Source organism: Rhinatrema bivittatum, chromosome 1, assembly GCF_901001135.1.
Source record: "Rhinatrema bivittatum chromosome 1, aRhiBiv1.1, whole genome shotgun sequence".
In the NCBI taxonomy this organism is placed as follows: domain Eukaryota; kingdom Metazoa; phylum Chordata; class Amphibia; order Gymnophiona; family Rhinatrematidae; genus Rhinatrema; species Rhinatrema bivittatum.
In genome coordinates this window covers 462,312,404-462,337,408 of record NC_042615.1, presented here as the reverse complement: position 1 = coordinate 462,337,408, position 25,005 = coordinate 462,312,404, and positions in this window count along the sequence as shown.

Below are 25,005 nucleotides of genomic sequence, written 5' to 3'. Positions count from 1 at the left end.
GGCACTTCAAAAACAGATTAAATTCAGGTATAGTAGGCATTTCCTTATCCCCAGAGAATTTACAATCTAAGGTAGGGTGAACAACTGCCTGGTTTTGAACCAGACAGTCCAGTTTTTGAGTGACTTTTCCAGTGTCCAGTTACAAGGGTAACCAGACTCTGTAAAACACAGTCAAGGCAACAAGGATATTTCATCTATTGTGGCGGTGCTAGGGGACAATTGGATTAGGTGTAGCTGTGGAGCCTGGTGCACCAATCAGACGCATGCTCTTTTTTTGGGCTGCTGACGCAGATTGCCACAGCTACAGAAGCATCAAGAGCATGTCCAGCTTGTGAAAGGTGCATTCTTAGTGCCTGCTTGAAGCTTGAGCTGCTCATTCCTCCTGTCTCTCTCTTAACTTACTTGGTCTACACAGCTGCAGCTTGCTGTTCTACTTTTACTCCCACCAACGTGTTCTCACTATGATTGCCACTTATCAGATTGCCCACTGATTGCTTAATGTCAACCATTCATTAGCTCTCACTATCAAGTCTGAACCTGACTAGTCACTTCAACATCACACCATGGTGCTTCACCAGGCTGCTGCCTCCTCCCCTGTCTTCATTGGCTCAGGGTACTGCAGCAGTCAAAAAAGCAAACAGAATGTTAGGAATTATTAGGAAGGGAATGGTTAATAAAATAGAAAATGTCATAATGCCTTTGTATCGCTCTCTGGTGAGACCGCGCCTTGAATATTGTGTACAATTCTGGTCGCCACATTTAAAAAAAGATATAGTTGCAATAGAGAAGGTACAGAGAAGGGCAACCAAAATGATAAAGGGGATGGAACAGATCCCCTATAAGGAAAGGTTCAAGAGGTTAGGGCTGTTCAGCTTGGAGAAGAGACGGCTGAGGGGGGATATGATAGAAGTCTTTAAGATCATGAGAGGTCTTGAACAAGTAGATGTGAATCAGTTATTTACACTTTCGAATAATAGAAGGACTAGGGGGCATTCCATGAAGTTAACAAGTAGCACATTTAAGACTAATCGGAGAAAATTCTTTTTCACTCAATGCACAATTAAACCTTGGAATTTGTTGCCAGAAGATGTGATTAGTGCAGTTAGTGTAGCTGGGTTCAAAAAAGGTTTGGATAAGTTCTTGGAGGAGAAGTCCATTAACTGCTATTAATCAAGTTTACTTAGGGAAGCCACTGCTATTAATTGCATCAGTAGCATGGGATCTACTTAGTGTATGGGTACTTGCCAAGTCCTTGTGGCCTGGTTTGGCCTCTGTTGGAAACAGGATGCTGGGCTTGATGGACCCTTGGTCTGACCCAGCATGGCAATTTCTTATGTTCTTATGTTCTTATTTGTTGATGATACTGATACCCCATCCCTCTGACTGACAGCAGCCTTTTTTTTATTCTTCAGGTTGGTGTTCCTATAGCTGAGCCAAAAAAAGGGAAACCACCTTAATCTTCTCCCTTAATATGTTGAATTACCTGCTATTAAACAAAAAACATGAAGTGTACTGCAGTGAAACCCTGGGCTCTGCCCGTTCCTGTACTGTACCCGTTTCCTGGCCCTCTCCTTGCCCAGCATACCCTCCATTGCCATTCCCTTCTCTCTTGCTTCCTCCTGTCCAGCATCCTACTCTAACCCCAGTCTCACCCCTTCCCTAGCTAGTATTCTCCTGGTCCCCTCAGGATGTTGCATGGCTGGCCATGGAATGGGCAGTGTCTCCTTGAATGATGTGACACAAGAGATCATAAGCATGTGTGTGTGAATGAGAGAGAGAGCGAGAGGGGGAGAGAGAGTAAGTAGGAGGGAAAGAGACAATGTGTAAGTGAACATATGTGAGAGAGAATAAACAAGTGTGTGTAAATTAAAGAGAGAGGAGAAAGTTTGTGCATCATCCCCACTATTCCACAACAATCTCAGGATGGTTAGAAATCAAAATATCCAGGTATGGAGCATGAGGGATTTTTTAAAATCCTTATTCAATTTAAGTTTGGTGTATTATTTAATGTGCTTGTTGTTTGAAAAATTTTAGTGGGGTTTGGGAAATGTTTCAAAATGTTATGAGCTAAACTATTGGATTTATTCTACTCGTCAACTGTTTGAAATATTTATTCTTTTTTATTAGTAGAGTTTAATTGTTATAAATGATGTTTTATATTTCTTGATTTTATTGTTTGAAGTTTTATGAGGAATGATGATGTTTCCATTTTTCCATTGGTGCACTGCATGCAGAATATCGCTTGTTGCATTTCTAGTTTAGTTTAGCTGTACATGTTTCTATTTATGCTTTATGGTCTGTTTATTGTGTATTTGATGAGGGTCTGTCGGTGTTCTGCATGTGTAACCGAGATGTGATGGTCCGCTAACATGTAATTTCTGTATAGGGATCTATTGCAAGCTGGCATATTCTGTTTTCCTACACTCACTATATAGTACTGACTAAGCCCTGTCTCCTTACAAACAAGAGAAAAAACCTAAGACAATTATAAATTATTTACAAATATCTTTGTTATGATTTAGAAATTTTTATTTCATATTTCACATGTTATATAAATCCATTGAAAAACCTCCCAACACATCAATTCAATCATTCATACACCACACACATATCACAAGAAAATACCCACCCCTGTCAACAATGTAATTATCATATACCTATCTCCATTTACAATTGTTCATAAATGCAAAATTGTTAATGCCAATAGAATCTCTGTTGACAGGACAAAGATCACACTCAGTTCCGTTAAGAAATATGTAAACAGGCCTACTCATTCTATCTATGAAACCTTCTTGTGCAAATCCCCAATTGAATCCAACACCCCTCATCAGAGGTGCCGTAATGTAAAACCTTCTCGTTTTTTCAATTGAAAAGTACTATGTCCATCAACAAACAGACCAATGGTGAATGATTGAATGGATGTGTTGGGACATTTCCAATAGGAATGTGTAGGTGTTTTAGGACCTGATGTAATATTTGTGTGTTGCTTGAGTGCTGGAAGTTAGTGCTGTTTTTGTATGGGAGGTTTACTGTATCATAAGAAATGTCTATCTGAGGGCTAAGCACACACCCAGCATGTGTTAAAATTGGCCTAATGCCATATGGGTTCCAAGTATCGTTTGCTCAGGGTTATGTGGCTGGCACCACAGCAGTGTGTGAAAATATTTATATACATATTGTTGTGATATTCTTTTTTTACTTCAAAAGACTGTACTTTGAATGTCCTTTTTCTTGTAAAATCTGTTATAAATGCATAATTTTGAATAGTGTGTGGAGAGGGCTGTGTGGCGGAGGGGAAGGCTCAAGTCTATAAGGTTTGCCTAATATCCTTTCACATGGAGTTATGGGGGCCCATTCACTGCTAGCAACACTGCTGGCCACCACCGTTGCCCCTTCCTAACTTGAGCTTTTTATGCCTGCCTCAGCTGCCTCCTCTTCTACTCCCATGGCTTGTGTGGCATGGCCAGGCTTATCAGTACCGCGGCCTCTTCTTCCAGCTCGCGGGTCACGTGGGGCCTGAGACAAATTAAAGTAGTAGCTTCTAGGGTCAGGTAAAAAGCAAGTTCTAAACAATACAGCAGGATCCAAACTGGAGGGTCCTCAGGATGGATGTTGGATTAGGTTCAGGGGACGTGGGAGAAAATGTATGCAAGGGGGGACCCTTTTTTTAATCACCTGCCCCCCTCCCCCCCCCTTCCTCGGGTCCTCGAGTGTCCAGTCCTGGGCTTTGGAAAAGCTGGAAACTTACGTGCACTATTTACTAAGAATTCTTCCCATAGACACAAAATGGGAGAAAACCTTTGCCCAAGGTCACAAAAAGGGGATTTCAACCCACTTCCCTGGGTCACAGCCCACTAAGCTAATCACTAGGCTATTCATGCATTGACTTGATGTTAGAGTAGGTAAGCAAATAATACAGCACTGGCTTCTAGCCAAAGGATTTCCCTTAAAACATCAAGGAGAAGGTAATAAGCATCAGAATGAAGTGATAATGACTCTTCTTTCAGCTTTCAAAGAACATTTGCTGTTCTAGCCTGGCATTTCTGACTTGAAAGAGGGCTATCTCCTTTGTAATTTAATTTATCCTAACCAGGTAGGGAAAAGATCAATATAATAAGCCACTAGCTTACACTTTTATAGTTGATAGGTATTTTGTCCTAGAAGGTAACATAGCTAATTAGAAAATCTTTTTTTGCCATTATATTGAATAACTTTTATCTTTACTTGGAAGAGTGCTAGAATGCATTTTGGATCATTTTGATTTTTTCAAAGCTGATTGCACTACTACAGATTCATGGGTGTGTTGTTATTTTTTATGCCCAGGACAAGCCTAAACTTTGAATCTGAGATCTAATTTCTTTCCTACTGGTAATATAGACAAGTGCAAATGCCACATTTTCCTGTAGTACTCTATGAACTGGAACAGCTAATACTTCTTTTGGGCTGGAATATATTTTAGCTTACCAAATATAACTTCTCTAGGTTCTGCCACCCCCCTGTAAAATGGAATTGCTTTTGCCATTTTTTTTGGATAAAGGTAGAGTATTATATATCCTCCAGTACAGATGGACGTCTGGGAGGTTGTGGAGAAAGGTGAAACCCAATTTGCTATCTGCCATCATGAAGAGAGCTGAAGCTAGGTTGATGCCACCTACTTATGTGGTTGATGACTGTCTTGCTTGCCCATGGAGAAATGTGTGTACATAGGTAACAGATACTCAGAGTTCAATTTTGGGTCTGGATTGTTTCTATTCTTCTTTTGGTAGCCACTTGCCAGCCTCTCAAGAAAAAAAACAGAAAGAGGGAGAAACAGTTATTTGGTTTAGCCAAAGATCCTGACATCTTTAAATCCTCTCTCCTTTTTTTGAAATTCAGCAACCAATGCCAGATGATATAGAGACTGTAATTAATGAATGGAATGACAAGATATCAACTACTATGGATGAAATTGCATCTTTATGTCCAGCTTATAAGAGAAGAAAGCACTATGCCTCATGGTACATGCCTGATTTTAAAAGAATGAAGCAACAGCTTAGATGCCTAAAACACTGCTGGCATATATACCAGATTCCTCAAAGGAAATCTGATTATTTCACATACCTGCAGATCTATCAAAATAAAATAAACACTACCAAAAAAACCTTTTACTCCAAAATAACAAATTCAGCTGCAACAATTCCACAAAGTTATTCAGTATTGTGAAATCATTATCTAAAATTTGAACTCCAAATCCTCTAGAAGCCACAGTTGAAAATTGAAACCAATTGGGTCAATTCTTCATTAGCAAAACATCCAAAATTTATGATAGTTTTTCTCATTTTCCTATTATTGCGATCCCTGAGTCACCCATACAAAATAAAAAAAAATGGCAAGAGTTAGCACCTGTCTCCTTAGATCTATTCAATTAACTATATCCAAGCTAAACTCCTCTTCATGTGCATTAAATCCATGCCCTACTGCACTTGTCAAAAATACAAATGATGACATAGCCCCAGTCATTATTCATATAATAAACATATCCTTAACATCTGGAAATGTACCTGTAATCCTAAAACAAGCTTCTGTAACACCAATATTAAAGAAACCTACTGCTGACCACATTTATTTTACCAGCGATCACCCCTTTTCCTCTCTCCCATTCTTGATAAAATCCTAGAATCAATAGTGTTGCATCAACTAACCAATTACATTGAAGATAAAGTGTTTGGCCCTCCACCAGCATGGTTTTCGAAAGGGTTACAGTATAGAAAAACTACTACTTTCATCTTTTCATGGCTTTGATCAAAATACAAATTATATTTTAGTCCTACTCCACACATTTGCCAAATTCACTTAATCCTATTATCAAGGTTGAAATCTATAGGTTTTTCTGACATTGTACTAACATGGGCCTGGATTCACTAATGCCACAAGGCATAGCGAATTCCGGCGATAACGGGGGATGGGGGGGCGAAGCGTGGGACGGACCTGCGCTAGCCGGCAGCGATCACACCTCTGCGGTGCAATCGCTGCCGGCATCGTGCCAAATAACTACACCATAAAAGGTCAACTGCCAATCAAAAGATCAGCAAAGAATCTTGGCGTAGTCCTTGATTCAAATCTCTCCATGAAAAATTACATATCATCGGTAGTCAAATCCTCTTTCTATAAACTTCATTTATTGAAATATGTCAAACTCTTACTAGATCACATCACAATTGAGCCAACATAGCCACCCATATGAACATGAACAAAACCAAAATATGGGGAACCAAATATCTTAGTGAAGGCTAATTTGGCAATGAAGGATATTTTTTCAGTGATACTTTCATTGGTGTCGTCAGCAAGCCAGAAGGCATGTTCAATGTTGGTTGAACACGCTGTCTGGTTTGCTGACACCTATAAAAGTGTCATTGAAAAATTATCCTTCATTGACAAATTAGCCTTCACTTTTTAAGATATTTTGGTTCCTCCTTTTTTTGGTTTTGTTCAAACCCTTAGTAGAGCCACAGGGCTTCAGGTCAATACTGTAATCCCTTGTATTGAACTCTCTAAATTATTGTAATTCCCTATATTTAGGACTTCCTATGAGTACCATCTGCCCACTTTAAGTTATCTAAAATTTCGCTGCAAGGATTCTCACAGGGAAGAAATTAAAAGAATATATCTCCCTTATACTATCAATGCTTCACTAGCTTCCAATTGCATGGCACTCTCAATATAAAGTTCTGATTCTTGTTTATAAGCGTTATACACAATGATTCATCTGTCTGGTTAACATATAAACCATCAAGACAATTGTGATCCGCTTCAAAAATCTTCTTAAAGTCCTGACTCCAAAATTGGCAAGATTAGATATCACGAGAAACAGGGCAATATCAGTCGCTGGCCCCTGATTATGGAATAGCATCCCCAAGCAGTTGCGGATTGCCCCTACCTTGAAGTCTTTCAAAAAAGACTTCAAGGTAGGGGCAAAAAAGACTTGCAAATATATCTTTTTGTGTCTGCTTTCCAATCTGAAGATGGGGCCAGAAGTTGAATTTATTTTTATTTTTGATACTTGTCTTTATGTTTTTTATTGTCAATGATAATTTTATTATGAATGTATTCCTTTAATCCGCTATATGTGTTATGAACTGAGTCAATAAGTGGACCCTTGGGCCGGCTGATTGGGGACAGGCCCCAGTAGATGGTAATGAGCCGGGAGGCGGAGTTAAGCTGGAGCGAACTGGCGAAGACTTCACCCTGGAAACCCGAGACCCCCCCAGGAGAAGCCCGTAGGGGTCCGGGTCGCTGGGACTTAGGAGATCCGGTGAAGTCCGAGGGTCGTGGTTGGCTGAAGATAGGAGAAGCATGAAGAAGTCCGAAAGTCGTGGCTGGCTGAAGACAGGAGAATCGTGAAGAAGTCCAAAGGTCGTGGCTGGCTGAAGGCAGGAGAATCGTGAAGAAGTCCGAAGATCATGGCTGGCTGGAGAATCGTGAAGAAGTCCGAGGGTCGTGGCTGGCTGCAGGTGAACTTGCCGGAACCGAAGCTGGAGGCGGAGCACGGCTGAACCAAGCCGGAACCTGAGCTGGACGCAAGGCACAGCTGGAGCAAGCGGGAACCGGAGCTGGAAGCAAGGCACGGCTGGAACAAGCAGGAACCAGAGCTGGAAGCAAGGCACGGCTGGAACAAGCAGGAACCAGAGCTGGAAGCAACTAAGTACTCAGAGAGCGACCTCGTTGCAAAGGCAAAGTAAGGGTGACAGACGCCGGTTTAAATAGGGAGCCGGCATCTGACGTCAAAAACAGAGCGGTTCAGCACTTCCGGGTGCTGGACCTTCAAATAGCGTCTCCTCGCGCGCGCGCGCGCGTTCCCCGGCAGGGGGAGGAGTCAGGCACGGGTCTCAGCGGCGTCTCCACGTATAGAGAGCCGCTGCCACGCGGTCGGGAAGGGCCCTGGAGCGGCGAATCGCGGCGGGCATGGGGGCACCGGAGGCAAGGTAAGGACCCGGTCGCTAACCCAGCGACCGGGACCGCAACAATATGTACCCATGTAATTGCGGAATATACATTTAAAATAAAAGAAATTAAAAGAAATATAACTTTATTCATGTATCTTACAGTTGAAAAAGAAAGTTGTTTCTTCATCAGCTATAAAAATAACATTAAATCAGATATTCATTAAAAGAATGCGGAGAGAGGCGGAGAAGGGAAGCAGAGACACAACATTCTGAGGCTGGCCCGAGCTATCCGGAGTGAGCGGGAGCACCTGCAGACCCGACCTGACCATCAGCGTGACTGCCGACGTCAAGGGGCGGACCCGGCGAGAGGAAGCAGGAAGCAGTGAAAAGCTGGCTGCGGGAGAGAGAACGCTGAGAGAGGCGGAGAAGGGAAGCAGAGACACAACATTCTGAGGCTGGCCCGAGCTATCCGGAGTGAGCGGGAGCACCTGCAGACCCGACCTGACCATCAGCGTGACTGCCGACGTCAGGGGGCGGACCTGGCGAGAGGAAGCAGGAAGCAGTGAAAAGCTGGCTGCGGGAGAGAGAACGCTGAGAGAGGCGGAGAAGGGAAGCAGAGACACAACATTCTGAGGCTGGCCAGAGCTATCCGGAGTGAGCGGGAGCACCTGCAGACCCGACCTGACCATCAGCGTGACTGCCGACGTCAGGGGGCGGACCCGGCGAGAGGAAGCAGGAAGCAGTGAAAAGCTAACTGCGAGCGGTGCGTCGCCAAAGCCGCGCACGCCTAACGGGCGCGCGCAAAGGTCAGCTTTGCCCGGCTTCGCCCGGATCACCTGGATACCTGGGACTTTTGTATTCAACTGGAGGTAAAAGTTTTTTCTTTTCTCTACTCAATTCTCCCGTGAAACATCTGCTGGGAAGTATAGGCAATATTAATTGCAGGAACAACTTCAAAGTGTTTCCTTAAATAGTTTTTGATCACCAATGCCTCCGAAGAGGAAAGGAAGGGTGAGAGTATTTCCATCTCTCCCCCTGCCCTCTCCAATTCAATTGGACATCAGTCGTTTCATGCTCACTACTGGGGTATATAGGTCAGGTGTCGAAGAATCTGGTGTGCCTGCCAATCAGGGAGGATTGGCAGTGCCTGCAGAGGAGGCCTCCCTTAGTCCAAATGCTGGACTCCCACCGGCACAAAGGGAAGGGAATGGGACATTTGGAGAAGCTCTTGGAGGAGCTGAGGGTGTTGTAACTAATGGAGAGAGTATAATAAGTACCCCCCCCCCAAGCGGAGGGAGGTGTAAAGCTGAACAACAGGACACCCCCTGCCCCAGTGACCCGCCCTGCGGTGGTGACTTTAGATATGCTTTGGGACATGATGGCTGGAACCTTAAATAATATCCAAAGGTTGGAAAATAAAGTTGATGCAATGAATGCAGGATACCAAACGGATCTCCTCCAAGTTCAAAAACAGTTAAAAGACTCTGCAGAGAAAATAAAGCTACTGGAAGTGAATGGAAAGAAGAATATTGATTTTCAAATTGCGGTGGTTAAAGACCGTGAAAATATATCTAAAAGACTGGAGAATCTTGAAAATAACGCCAAACGGCTAAATCTTAGATTCTTAAATTTCCCCAGGGTGGTGGGAGAAGTACCTATGATTTCCCTTAAAAAATTTCTGATTGAAGGTTTGGGGTTTGTATTAGAGAATTCTCCAGTGATTATTAATTGTTATTTTCTACCAAAATCTAGTAATCCAATTCCCTTAGAAGATCAAATGTTTCAAGGAGATCTTACAAATTTCTTAGAAAATTCCATGGCTCAGATAATTGATAGGGGTACATTAATGGCAACTTTTTCATCTATAGAAGATGTAAATCTAATTATGAAAAAGTATTTCATTAAATTCCCAATCAATTACCTTGGCAAAGAAATGAAAATTTTTCCTGATTTAGCTGCAACAACTCAACAAAGGCGGAAAGCTTTTCTCGCTTTCCGAACAGAAGTCATTGCTTTGGGTTATAAATTTGTCTTAAGGTTTCCATGCAAATGTTTAATCTCAAAGCAAGACGAAGTCTTTATTTTCTTCATGCCCGACCATTTGAAGAATTTCATAGAACAACGTAAATTAACAACCTCATCCCCATTGTCATAACTAAAGCAACAAAAGGAATACCCAATCAATATTGCCCTGCTTGTTAATTGTGGTTAAATAACATTCTCCCTTAATTTCTATTTCCCATGTAGCTCTCTCAAATTTGATTTATATTGGGATTGGTATAGGACGTGAAAATTATATTGTCAAGGTACTTAAATACTGCTTATAAGTAATCATTTACCTTGTCCTACCAATATGTTTGTAAAATTGATTTATGTCCAATATTGAAGTTATTTTATGTTAACTTACAAATTGATAAATAAAGTATTAAAAAAAAAAAAAAAAAAGAATGCAAATGATCATTTTTCTACAATTATCTTTCAGATATTTTTGTAACAGGAAAAAAAAACAGAATTTCCCAATTGCCTGGTCCCTTTCCATAGAGTTCAGACTTTTTGTTTCTTGTAGCTTTCTTCCTTCATAGCAGTCCAGTTCCTAAACTACTCTATTTAGGAGTATTCTTTGTGAAAGGAAATTTTCCACAACTCAAGTCCTGCAACCCACTCCGATTTCCATTGGCTTCTGGCCTATAGCTATCCTGTTGGTAACACAGATTTGCTGCCTCCTCCAGGGGTCTATGCAGGACTGATAAAAGCGCTTTATAAACTTTTAGCATAATATTTACATTCTAGTATACTTCTTTGCCTTATACATGTATTACACAGGTTTACATCTGCAGAAATATAATATTATCTGCAATTGGAACAGATATTATCAATTGTGCTTCTTAATAAAATTATTTAACACTAACCTGAAAAGAAAAGTTCTACAACTTGAATCCTGCAATCCCCTGAGATTTCCACTAGCCTCTGGCCTATAGCTATCCTGTTGGTAGCACAAATTTTGTACAGGCGATCGGGGGTCTGTGCTAGGAGTGTTCAGAGAAAAAAAACATCATTTTCGTTTTTCAGTTCATTTTCGGGAGATTATTTCCCCGCAAAGTTTGCTTCGTGGAACGTTGATTCATTTCATTTGTGTAAAAAAAATGAATCAAACATTTAACAAAACAAACAAAAAAACAGACAAAAAAACAAAAAAGGGGACTCCCATCCCTCCCTCCCACCCACCCAAAACATGCTGGTACCATGATCCCCCCAATCTTCACTTACCCAGTCGTGTGGGGATTCACTAGTGAGGTCTAGGCAGGTCAAAGCTTCGGCCTTGTGAAAGCCAAGGGAGCAGTAGGTCACCACGACCACGACCTCGGCCTCGGCCTGTGGAAGGCCGAAGCCTTAGCCTAGGCTGGAGCCCACCAACACTGCATCCCCAGCCCGGAGGCCGGGATCTGACACCAGGGCCTCGGCCTGGACCCAGATTCAACCCCACTTCCGCCGATACCCATCGGAAAATTGGGCATCCAAATGGCAGATGAAATTTAATGTGGATAAGTGCAAGGTGATGCATATAGGGAAAAATAACCCATGCTATAATTACACAATGTTGGGTTCCATATTAGGTGCTACAACCCAAGAAAGAGATCTAGGCGTCATAGTGGATAACACATTGAAATCGTCGGTTCAGTGTGCTGCGGCAGTCAAAAAAGCAAACAGAATGTTGGGAATTATTAGAAAGGGAATGGTGAACAAAACGGAAAATGTCATAATGCCTCTGTATCACTCCATGGTGAGACCGCACCTTGAATACTGTGTACAATTCTGGTCGCCACATCTCAAAAAAGATATAATTGCGATGGAGAAGGTACAGAGAAGGGCTACCAAAATGATAAGAGGAATGGAACAGCTCCCCTATGAGGAAAGACTAAAGAGGTTAGGACTTTTCAGCTTGGCTGAGGGGGGATATGATAGAGGTGTTTAAAATTATGAGAGGTCTAGAATGGGTAGATGTGAATAGGTTATTTACTCTTTCGGATAATAGAAAGACTAGGGGGCACTCCATGAAGTTAGCATGTGGCACATTTAAAACTAATCAGAGAAAGTTCTTTTTTACTCAATGCACAATTAAACTCTGGAATTTGTTGCCAGAGGATGTGGTTAGTGCAGTTAGTGTAGCTGTGTTTAGAAAAGGATTGGATAAGTTCTTAGAGGAGAAGTCCATTACCTGCGATTAAGTTCACTTAGAGAATAGCCACTGCCATTAGCAATGGTAACATGGAATAGACTTAGTTTTTGGGTACTTGCCAGGTTCTTATGGCCTGGATTGGCCACTGTTGGAAACAGGATGCTGGGCTTGATGGACCCTTGATCTGACCCAGTATGGCATGTTCTTATGTTCTTATGTTCTTATCAAGTAAGTGATTGTTTGGGGGGAGGGTTCAGGTCTTAGATGAGGCCCTGGCATTGGCCTTGGCCTAGGCTGAGACCCCGGATTTGCGCTTGGGCCTAGGTCATGGTCCCTGCTTTGGGCTTTGGCCTATTCACTAGGCAAGGCCTTGGCCTCAGGCCTAGGCCTAGGCCCAATGCATTCATTTAAAATTAATGCAATAAATAAGATTCATATCATTTGGGGGGCCCTCAATTCATTTCAAGGACCCTGAATGAAATAATTGCCCTTATTCATCACGTTTTACACATTCATTTTAAATAAATGCATATCTCTAGTTTTTTCAGGATTGAAAAAAACCCACCTTCCTGCTGGGTAAATACATTTATTCCACGTGCAGTTTCTCCAACTACTGAGCATGTGTATTGCCTTTAAGCATTGTTGCTGTAAAGCAACATCATCTAACTGAGCATGCTTTATGCCCTTCTCTTTCTCAAGGTTTCTTAAAGAGAAACTCTTTGTGTAAATGCAGTAAATGGGGGTTATATACTCTAAACTGCTGATGTCCTGACAGCACTACTTAAGATGTTCTTTCAGGGCCTTCTGTTAAGGCTTTAAGAACATGCACTAATGGAGTTACTAGATTCAAATTATTCATTCTGGTCAATTGACTGCAGTTGATACCATAGTCATTCATGCCTTTGTGACATTCTGACATCAGCTAATCCTGTTTCAAAAAACTCTACCCTTGATGTGTCTTCTGATAAAAATACACTTGCATTAGAGTCAAAAATCTGATTATCCTCCTCCTCCTTTTCATCTTCTTGCTCTTGATTAACAGGGATATGCTCTGCAACTTTGGGTCTTAGTTCAGAGTGAGAAGTGTCATCGCTTTCGAAAAGAAAATTGTCTTCCAATGACACTCCCAAGTTATCTTTTTCCTCTTCTGATATACCTTCTCTTTGCATCTGTTGAGTTAGTTTCCATATAATATTAGTTTCTGGTTCATTGTCTTCTTCAGCAGAGATGTATCCACATAGGCACAACATATCTTGATGTAATATCCTAGGGAGTCCATCCTCTTTCTCAGGTATCACGATATATATTGATATATCATTACTCAGTTGCTTTTCTACAATGCGGATTACCGGTTTCCATCTGTCTGACAATGTGGGGTGGATTTTCAAAGGGTTACGCACATATATTACGCGTGTAACCCCGAAAACCCACTCCTGCACGCACCAAGCCTATTTTGCATAGGCTTAGTGACGTGCGTAAGCCCCGGGACGTGCATATGCCCGGGGCTTGAAAAAAGGGGTTGGGCAGGGCGGGGATGGTCCAAGGCATGGCAGGGGTATGGCCATAGGCCTCCGAAGGCCTGCTAGGCTGGGGAATCGCTTGCCAGCACTTGGCCGGTGCACGCAACCTACGCCTGTCCGGAGGCAGACGCAACTTAAATAATAAAGGTAGGGGGGGGATTTAGGTAGGGCTGGGGGGCGGGTTAGATAGGGGAAGGGAGGGGAAGGCACGGATGTTATAAAATCGGGCGTAGATTAGAAAATCTGGCCTTTTATGTTTTCTTCTCAGAGATAAATTGTGAACCAATACTCTGTCTCCTTATGTCATATAGGATTCACATACCTTTTTATCCCATCGGTGTTTGTTAGCGGCCTGATTTTTCTCAGCTTCTTTTGTAGCTAAATCATAGCAAATCAGAGTTTTCTCCTTAATTCCTGTTGCGTTCGTGCCTGTTTTCGCCCTCACTCCACCCTCTCTACCTTTGTGGCGACTCCCTTCGGTTCTGACGGACAGATGCTGCTGCGGCTTCTCCTCGCCACTTCTCCCCGGAGTCCCCAGGCTGGCCTGACACTGTGGATCCGCCATGTTACTGATGACGTAAGGGCGCATGCGCACTCCAGAGTTTGTACCGGCAAGAGCATGAACCTCGGGGGCGTCCCTCCGTAGTGACATCATCCGCTTTCAACTTAAAAAGTCTTCGTTTGCTACTTCAAATCGAGTTAGCAAGGAGGAAACTTCTATGCTGCTCTGCCTCCACAAACTTACCAAGGGATATCCGCTCCTTGGGGGCCCTGCTCTCTCTTCTTGATTTCAGACTGCTAAGACGGGATCTGGTACTTGCTCCTCAAGGGCCTACATCCTTGAAAGCTCAGAAGACTCCTTACTGCCTGGAAGCGATCGCAGACGTGAAAACTGTGAGTCCTATTACAGATAGGAATCGGTACTCGCTCCACGAGTGCCTATGTTCCTAATCTCTGAAGACTCCCTTCTGTCTAAGACATTATCGCAGGTACAGAGTTCATGAGTTACTATTGCAGATTGCAGATAGGAACCGGTACTCGCTCCACGAGGGCCCATATTCCTAAAACCCTTCATAGACTCTCTTCTATCTCAGAAGCTATCGCATACCTATTCCTGTGTCTGGCCCTTTAAATCCTGAAGAGAGGTGTGCGCCAGCGCCTAAGAGAGAAGCAGGAACTTGTGCAGGACCGCGGACAGTGGCCTTCACCGACGTCCTCGCGCAGAAAGCAGGGCTGGGCCTGGAGAGCAGGCCCTGATGATGGCAGCGGCTCCAGCCGCTGCAGGAGGCCCCGGGGGCAGCTCCAGCTGCCACTCGAGCCTGGGTATGCGGCCTTCGAGCCGTGAAGAAGGAGAGACGGCGGCGGCGGCTTCCGGCTGTGATGGAGAGGCAAAAAGTTCACAGCTCCGGCTGCAGTGAAGAGGAACATCCGGGGCGGCCTCCGGGTCACGTAAGGGACTCAAGACCGCGACTCTGGCCATGCTGAAGGGCCCGACGGCGGCGTCTGTGCCGCGTTGGGTGAAGCAAAAGGCAACATGGGGTGAGTGCCTGCTCGCGGGGGAACCCACGGGCAGATTCATAAAAGTTAAGTGCCAATCTTAACCTTAGGGGCAGATATGGGTTTGATCCAGTGCACTGCTTCTCTACTGCCTATGACTTTCTGGGGAGAGAGGGCAGCATTCTTGAGTGACATGTTCTTGAGCTGTACCATAACTTTGGCAGGGCTGACTCTAGGAATCCTCGCAAATTGGGTCTATAATACTATACCTCCAAGAAGAGTTCCAGCCCTGGTTTCTTCCAGTAGGACATGCACATCTTTCTGTTTAATTCGAGTTTTGATGGAATCTTCTACCTCTGAAGCCTCCCCCTGAGAAATCTTGATGGCTTCCTTCCAGCAACTCTCACCAACATGGAGTTACTCAAAGATTTCTACTGCTTTGACAAAATAGACAAAACAGTAGGCAGTTCTTGCCAATCATTGGAGTTTTCTTCAAGAAATCATGATCTTAATTGGCTTGGCATATTAGAAGCACCTTTTTAGATACATTTGTACCTATTATTACTGGTTCAATCATGTTACCACTATTGCCTGGACAAACAATGGCTAAAACCTCCATTGGTTTTCCACATTCTGATTCAGGAAATCCCAGTCAAATAAATTTGTTGTACATAAAGCATTTACTTGCCTCCTGCTTCCATAGCTTGGAGTAGGTCACTCAGTGGTTATACAGTCCTATAAGACAAATTTCTTTGATAAAATCTTTCTGAAGTGCAGGTCACCTGTGATCCAGAATCTAGAATCAAGTGGTTTCTATTCCATCCACATATACTGTAACATGTAGATTGTCTTACCAATTCTGACATACCAGTATGTCACAAAGCTTCTCCTTTAATGTTTTTCATCTGGTTTTGCTTTGCCTCAGCAATCTTGGAATCTCTTAGGCAATTATCTCTTTCTTTCTTGACCTTGAGCTTGCAGCTTCTGAAACATTAATGCTGAGTTTTCTGGTAATGAGCATTTTAAAGAGAGATGTCCACTCTCTCCACAATTAAAACAAAAGACCTGACATCCTTTGAATTTTTGACTATTAGCAGATGGATTTCTTGCATACTACTAAGACTCCTGTCTGTTCCAACTATTGGATTCTAAACGTGAAACTTCAGAAGATGTAGAAACATTTTTTCCTGCCACTAATTTCTCTAGTTGTGCAATTCTCTCCTTTAGGGCTCTTTCTGTCCACAATTCAGCCAGCTGCTGGTTTAATTTCTCTATCTGGCACTGGTCAGTGTCCTCTGAGCCTCTGATTCTAGAAGAATCAATATACTCTAGACTATGTTCTACAACTTTGGTTAAAGTTCTTGGACCTTGCTTATCACCAGATAATTTTCTTTTCTCCTTAGCAGATTGCCTTCTTCCCTAATCCTAACTTTTAGTAGTAATTCTGAATGAGAAATCCTCTTACCTTGACTCTTATCCAAATAAACCTGCAATCTCAGCTGAGTGATCATAATTTCATCTCAACATCCATTTATGAATTGTTGTACCATCCAATGTTCCTGATTTTGATCTATTAAACCATCTCTTTCTACTAATTTCCTGAGATATGAGTGTAATCTGATCCATTACTAAGAGGGTGTTATGTTTTGGTGTGGATGTGAACCCTGGGCCGGAGTAAGAGGTGTCACCGCCCACAGGAAAGAGCCCTGTGGGCCTCATCGCCAGTAGGCATGGTCTCAGTAGCTAGGTCTCAGCTGTGGTATAGACTTTATTATGGGAGAAAGAGAGGGCATAACCCGTGGAGCGGGGAATGCGGTAAAGGTGCTGTTCTTGAGCAGAACCTGTGGAGCGGGTACTGCATTGAAAGTACAGTTCTTAGCTGAGGGGTGAACCCAGGAAGGTACCTCAGAGGAGACAATCCGTTAGTGGTCAGCAGTGTGGGGTACTCCAGACAGTCTTCCCAATAGAGTAGTAAATACCTCTGGTGTGCAGATCCAGTAGTGGCCTGCAGCGCGGGGTATGCCAAGGATGACTGTATGAGGCAGATGATGTAGAGTAAGTCTGAGGTCTGGAGCCCAGAAGTACTTGAAGAAGAAATAGCAATCTTCCTGTAGTGCAGGGTGGATGTAGCGAATCCTCCTGGTGAGAATGCGGTAGTGGCCCGGGGCTCGGGGTACACTGCAGAGAGAATCCCAGCAAGGCTTGGCAGAGACGAAGTGAGATGAACTCACAAGGCTTGGTTCCAGAAGGACAAGGCAGGAAGGCCCTCCGAGGAAGGGATAGCCTAGGAACGCGGAAGAGCCCCCGAGGAGCAGGTACTCAGAGCGATCCTGTCAGACAGGAACAGGAAGTCCAAGGAGAAGCGGATTCAGCAACGAGGAGAACTCTTTGCTAACTCGTCTGAGTATAGTGCCAGTCAGCTTAAATACAACGAGGCTGTGACATCATGCGAAGGGCACGCCCCCGTGGTTCCCGCCATGACGTGTATTAAAGATGGCCCATGCGAACGTGTGCGTGCTAGGTGACTCCAGGAACAAGATGGCGGTCGGCATCACCCACGCCGTCCCGGGGATGCCAGGGAGGTCGGCGTTCACTGGAGGAAGCCGCCACTCTTCCGAGAATTGACGAAGTAGCAAGAAAAGAGGTGAGCATGAGAGGTCGCAGCCGTCTGCGACCAATGGGCGCAACAGAGGGTTTCTCCCCTGCAAGTTGTTGGCTAGACACAAACTGTAGATATAGAAAATGCATATCTAAAACAGCTTCATATGTCTTTTCCAGCTCAATAACATATTCTTCTGCAGTGGTAATAACACCCAAATACAAGGCAGTATTTAATCCTGGTGGCAAAATATTTTCCATCAGTTTTCTTTTTCTTCCACTAGAGGTCAATTTGGGGTCTGTTAATTCTTGCAGGATCTGCATTTTCCAGAAGTCAAAATCAACTTCCCCAGTAGGTTTGGAGTCTATACCAGAAAAACTTTGCAATTTGTAAGAAACAAAGGGTTAACATTTTGAGTTTTAACCACATGATCTACAATTACCTTTTGCACATCAATAGATATTGTAATACTAGTTAGTGTACTAGAAAGAGCTGATAAAGTTGTACTGCTAAAGAAGTTTGTAGGTTTTGCTTCAAATCTTGGAGTTCTACATTTCTTTTTATATCCCTTGCATTCATCTGAAAATCTTGGGGTAATAGGTAAGCCATGTGAAGGCCTTTCTTTACATCCCAATTTGTCAATATTCTCCTTAATATTTTGACAGCTTTCTCTGCATTGTAAAAACTAGCAGGCACTACAATTCACCATTCACCAATCGGCTTGCTGTGAGAAAGCTCGGCTAGTAAAAGAGACACGGCATTCGGATCATCATACTCACATTGCTCCTTTCAGGCGTTCTGATTTGGTCACATTTCCATAAGCTTTAAGAAAAATATGTGTATCATATACCATTAAATCAGCTGAGACATCATCTATCATCACAGACTTTTCTGGATGGTAGTGAAAATGCTTATAGGCACCATAAAGCCACCTTTTCATAGTGTTTCTCCATTTTACCTCTTAGTCTACCACTGAATAATCTGGCAAGGGAAAATGTATAAGCCAATTCAAATGTTACAATACCAGTCCCTGCTGCTCAGGCACCACTTTTTGTAACAAGTATTCAGCGCTCAATTCAGGATCTGGATTGTTTTCATCCTCCCTTTGGTAGCCATTTATCAGTTTCTTAGGGAGAAACAGTTATTTGTTTTAATCAAAGATATAATTGTATTTATATAATTTACTCTTGAAAAAAAAAAGTTGTTTCTTCATCAACCATTAAAATAACATTAAATCAGGTATTCATTGAAAGAATGCAAATGATTATTTATCTACAGTTATCTTTCTGATTTTTTATTTTGTAACAGGAAAATCAAGCAAAATTTCCTAGTTGTCCAGTCCCTTTCCTTAGAATTCTTCCTTTATATGGGTCTGGTTCTTGAAATAATCTTCTTTAGGAATATTCTTCTGGTTCAACAGCTTTTAGGAGTGCATTGCTGCATCTGAAAATAAAAGTTTCCACAACTTTACTCCTGCAACCTATCCTGTTGATAGCACATGTTTGCAGCCTCCTCTGGGGGATCTATACATGAATGATAAAAGCCCTTTAAAAACTTTTAGCAGAGAGGATAACTTTCAGAGCTGCTTGCGAGTGCTCATATATGCATGTATATGGGTGTGTGCAAAGTTGCTACAGCATTTTATAACCTGCAGACAAATGATACGCACGGGTTATAAAATACAAGTACATATGCACACAAACATGCTTGTTAATATAAAAACCATGAGCCACACAAGTTCAGACTTATCCAGATAAGTAGCGGGCTAAATTTGAAGGCATCCTCAGCTGGAGATTCCTGGTACTCAGCCAAACCAAACTTCCTGGATATAGAAGAAGCACAGGTTGACATCTGGCCTTGATAAGAGATCATGTTTCCCAAAAAGGGTAGTTTTTCCTGATCAAATGAACACTTCTCTTTTAGCGTAGAGACAGTGTTCGTGATGTCTTTGCAGGACCTGCTTCACATAACCCTGATGTTCAGGCAGTGACTTGGAAAAGACAAGGATGTCTTCTAGATAGACAACTAGATGAGAGTAGAGAAAGTCCCTGAAGATCTCATTGATCAGGAATTGGAATACGGTGAAGGCATTACACAACACGAAGGGCATCACCAGATATTCGTAGTGCCTGTCGCAGGTATCAAAGGCAGTTTTCCATTCATCGCCTTTCTGAATTCTAATTTCCTCAGAGGTCCAGATCTAAAAACATCTGAGCACTATGTAGACAGTTTGAAAAGCTCAGAGATTAATGGAAGCAGGTAGCAGTTTGTTTTTTTTTAAATTTATGCTTTATTAATTTATATATTACTTGACAATACATTGCCATGTTACAATTCGAATGTCATCATACACAATATAAATATAAAATATCTATAGAAGAAAAATTGGGAAAACAATATAATATTCAGTCAATCATATTTCTACTATATATTATCCCGCTTTTGACATCCTTTTAATCAATAAAGTAAGCAGGGGTCAAATTCCAATTTGAGCTTACACCCAGGAAATTTACAATTAAATAAGGAAAAAACTGGAATACTTTTACTCTCTTATTAATATTGCGAATACCTTTATCCCTTAATTGGCTGACCTATCCCCAATCAAATTCTTTGCCTCCAGAAATTTTTTCAAATCTATAGGTTCATAATAGATGTAATTAACATTATTCAATTTTAATATACATTTACTTGGATAACGAATAGTCATTTGTGCACCGACTTGATCAAAGCTAAAAATTCCTTCCTCCTTTTCTGAGTTTCTCTGATAACATCAGGGAAGATCCAAATTTGTTGGTTGTAGTACTTAACAGTCCGGTTCCTCAAAAACAATTTCAATACCATATCTCTATCTGAAGGAAAAATAAATTTGACCAGGACTGTTCCCCTCTTTTCAACCATATCTTCACTAGATAATTCAAGCAACGCTGTCACATTGAGAGGCTCTTGCTTTTCTTCCTCTTTTTCCTTAGCTTTTCTATCATTTAGGAAGTATATTTTTGCCAAGGGTGGTGTAGATTCAGTCGGTATCTTTAATACGTTGTTCATATATTGTTTGAATTGTTCATGAGTCGAGATACATCTAACCAAGGGGAAATTAATCACCCTCAGATTCAAGTATCTCAACTCATTTTCAATTCTTTCCATCTTTTTCTGCTGGACAAGTTCCCCTTGTATTAATCCATGTTGTATTTTCCCCATTTGTTCTACTTTCTGGTCTAGATCTTTCATTTGTATCTTTTGAGATTCAGTCTGTTGTTCCATTCTCAACATTCTAGTATTCACATCTAGGGATGTGAATCGTTTTTCAACGATTAAAATTATCGTCCGATACTTTTAATATCATCTTAAATCGTTATAGAACACAATACAATAGAAATTTTAATGATTTATCGTTAAAAATCGTTAAATCGTGTTAGTGCGCACTAACGGGAGTTAGTGCGCACTAACTCCCGTTAGTGCGCACTAACAGAAAATGATACAAATTGACACTTTCCAGGTCAGTAAAGGTCAGTTAGGAATGAATATGTGTTCCTATTGGCTGGCTGCCCTCTTATCTATTGATGTTACCAAGGTTTCCACTGAGGTGATGGTTGGGGGGATGGGAAATGGAACTGGAAACTCACGAACACCAACAGAAAATGAAACAAAGTGTTGACACTTCCCAGGTCAGTAAAGGGTCACTTAGGAATGAATATGTATTCCTATTGGCTGGCTGTGCTCTTATCTATTGATGTTACCAAAGTTCCCACTGAGGTAATGGTTGGGGGGATGTGAAATGGAAACAGTTGGAAGCTTGACAAAAAAAGTAATGTGATGATCATCACTCATGTGACTAGAACTTGTTTGTTTATTATGTTTGTTAGCAGGCATGTGAAATGCTAGTGCATGTTGAATTTGCCAATCACTGTGCATTTTAGAAAGGTGGTCCTGGCTGGAACTATTATACACAGTTCAAATATATGTGGTAATTGATTGTTGGTAATTGTATTTTTTAAGTAGCCACACTGGCCACCAGTATGTTTACTTTTCCTCCTACTTAACTCACTAGCTCAACTTTATAAGAAGGGCTTCTCTGCTTGTGTGTTGCTTTTGTTTGTTGTGAGGAGAGCAGAAACATCAGATCTTTATTCAATCTACTACAGTCAGGCAGCTCCCCCCTGTCTGTGAAGCCAGCCTCTCACTAGTAATGCAGGCGGGATAGGGCACTGCATGCAGGAAGATCACAACACCCCTGGTGTCAGGGTTAGGGCACTGTGTGCAGGAAGATCACAACACTCCTGGTATTAATAGGGATAGGGCACTGTGTGTACATGAAGATCACAACACCCCTGGTATCAGGGTTAGGGCACAAGTTCTAGTCACATTGACTGATCACATTACTTTTTTTGTCAAGCTACCAACTGTTTCCATTTCCCATCCCCCATATACTGTCAGTGGGAACCTTGGTAACATGAATAAATAAGAGGGCAGCCAATAGGAATACATATTCATTCCTAAACTGACCTTAACTGACCTGGCTACCGGTCCATAACTCCCGTTAGTGCGCACTAATCGGAAAAAACGATTTTTAACAATTTTTCAACGAAATAATCGTGCCAAACACGATTTTCTTCTCCTGCCACACGATTTCAATCGTTAAGATGATATGGCACACGATTCACATCCCTATTCACATCTATAACAACATTAGTCAGAGTAGATATAGATTTTTCTAATGTTATAATAGCTGACCAAACATTGTCAAGAGTAATTACTGCAGGCTTATCGATTTTGTTGGGTAAACAGGCAGCCAACTCTGAGATTCCGACACTAACCAGATCTTTACTTGTGTCGGGATTTCTTCCTTCTCCTTGTTTATTTGGTCCCACTCCAGATCCTCCTTGTGGGACCCTTTCCCCAGATGTAGTAAGGTCAAAATCCAATGGTCTAGATGAGTTAACCCCATCTCCATATGGAGGAGAGGGAGTATTCGGCACTCCTGGGCTTAATGAGATGGCTGAGGCAGGTGATTCCACTATAAGCCCTGTAGTGGATAACACAGCGCCTCCTATTCCGGGAGTAGCAGTAGAATTAGTATTAAAGAAACTTTCAATTTTTAACTGGGAAGGGTTCACTGGAGAGGAGGTAGCTATTCCCTCTCTCAGTTTCCCCTTCCGTTTTGTGTGTGGCATTGCTACCAACAATAAACTTAATAAGAAATTTGAAAGTTCCTATACCAGTATTACTAATTTGACACCTGCGTGGAGGCTTTGGAGAAGGCACCAGTCAGCTACAAATAATTAAACTTTACTTCAAATACTCACTGCGGTGGAGGAGGCGTTGTTAAAACTTCCCGGGCCCGGATTCCAGCTAAGCAGCGCACACCCCTTTGGCGCGCGCGGCTTGGGCAGCGCACCGGCGTCTGCTGCACGCCGCTAAAGGGTCGGGTTATGTAGGCCTACCTCCGACTCCTCCCCGATGACGTCAGACCCCGGAAGTTCCAGCGGCTCCGTCGGGGCAGGCTGATATCCTCTGCCCCCGGTCTCAACCACACAGATGATTTTCCTCGGTTGCCCGGTGCTCCTTCCTCCTCCACCTCCAGGTAGCAGTTTTTACGGGTAATGGAGTTCAAGCCTTGGTAGTCTATATATGGGCATAAAGACCCATCCTTCTTTCCAATGAAGAAGAACTCCACACCTACAAGTGATGAAGAGGAGTGGATGAAACCCCTATCCAAGTTTTCCTTAATATACTTGCTTCTCTTTCTGAAACAGAAAGAGGGTAAACTCGGCCTCTGGACAAGCTTGCCTGGCAGCAAGTCTATGGAACAGTCATAGATTTGGTGAGGCGATAGTTTCCACCTGCTGTTTGTGAAATACATCCACAAGGGTAGAGTACTGGAAAGGCAACCCAGGCATGTCCTTGAATGTCACTTGGCCCAGCAGCTTCTTAGATTGCCCCATGTTAAGCAGGACATCTGGCAGGGCTCACCCCAATGGGAAATTTCCAAGGTACCCCAATCGATATGGGGTTGGTGCTGCTTCAACTACAGGAGACCCAATATAACATCATTGATAGCTCCTGGTAGGAAGTAGAAATGAATTTGTTTTTGATGGAACACTCCAACACACAAGAGCAAGGGTCTGGTGAGTAGAGTGACCCTTCCAGACAGAGACTTTCCAGTGATGGAAGTGATGACTAATGCAGTTTCTAAGGGTTTGGTGCGAATCCCATGCTGAAGAACAAGATCCTGCATAATAAAGTTCACGGCCGCTCCAGTATCCAAGAATGTTTGCCCATGGATACTAGTCTGCTCCCAAGTTAGGCAAACTGGAGCCAAGATTTGTGGAGGAACTGGAACATCCTTTGGCCACCTTCCACACCATCCCTAGGTCCGAGAGTTTCTCGCCTTGGCGGGCAGCATGGGGTGACATGTCCTGATCCTGCATTTACATTACAAAGTTCTAGGCGATGAACAAAAATACAATCATAAAATAAAATCATAAAATAGGAATCAATATGACAATACAATAAGATTAAATAGAGCAAACATAAAATAGTCATAAAAACGTAATACAAAATAAAAAATAATACAAGCAAAATAAATATAAAATAGTCATAAAAATGAAATGATGTTAAAATATGAGTAAAAAAAATAAAAAATAGGCTAGATTATAAAGAAAAGTCTTAATTTGCTTTCTGAAGTTCTTAACCAAGCCACATTGTGTTATCTATCGGAAAAGAATTCCAGAGGGTGGGCCGAGCAAAAGAAAAGGAACACTCATGGGTCATATGCAATCTAGAGATGTGCTTCGTTTTGTTCTGCCGGGTCGTTTTTCGGTTCGAATATTTCGTGGTATAATTCGGGTGTTCACGTTTCGTTTTCAGGTCGTTTGTCCGAAAACGAAACGAGAAACCCGAAACCAGGCCAAAAAACGAACCGGGAAACGAAGCTAAAAAAAAACCCACCCCAAGCATTTAAACACGTTTCCAAACATTTTTAGTACATACAACCCCCCCCCCCATCCCGATCCCTCCCCAAGACTTACGAAGATCCCTGGTGGTCCAGCGGAGTCCCGGCTTCCATTTGCCCTCCGTGCCCTAGTCCGTGCCAGTGCAAGCCGCGCGCCAAAATGGTGCCGAATAGCCCGAACGACCATGTCACAGGGGCTTTCGGCGCTATTGGTCAGCCCCTGTCACATGGCCATCGGCGCCATCTTGTGCTCCTATCATGTGACAGGAGCTGACCAATGGCGCCGAAAGCCTCTGTGACATAGTATGGGCAAAGGCTATCGGCGCCATTTTGGTTAC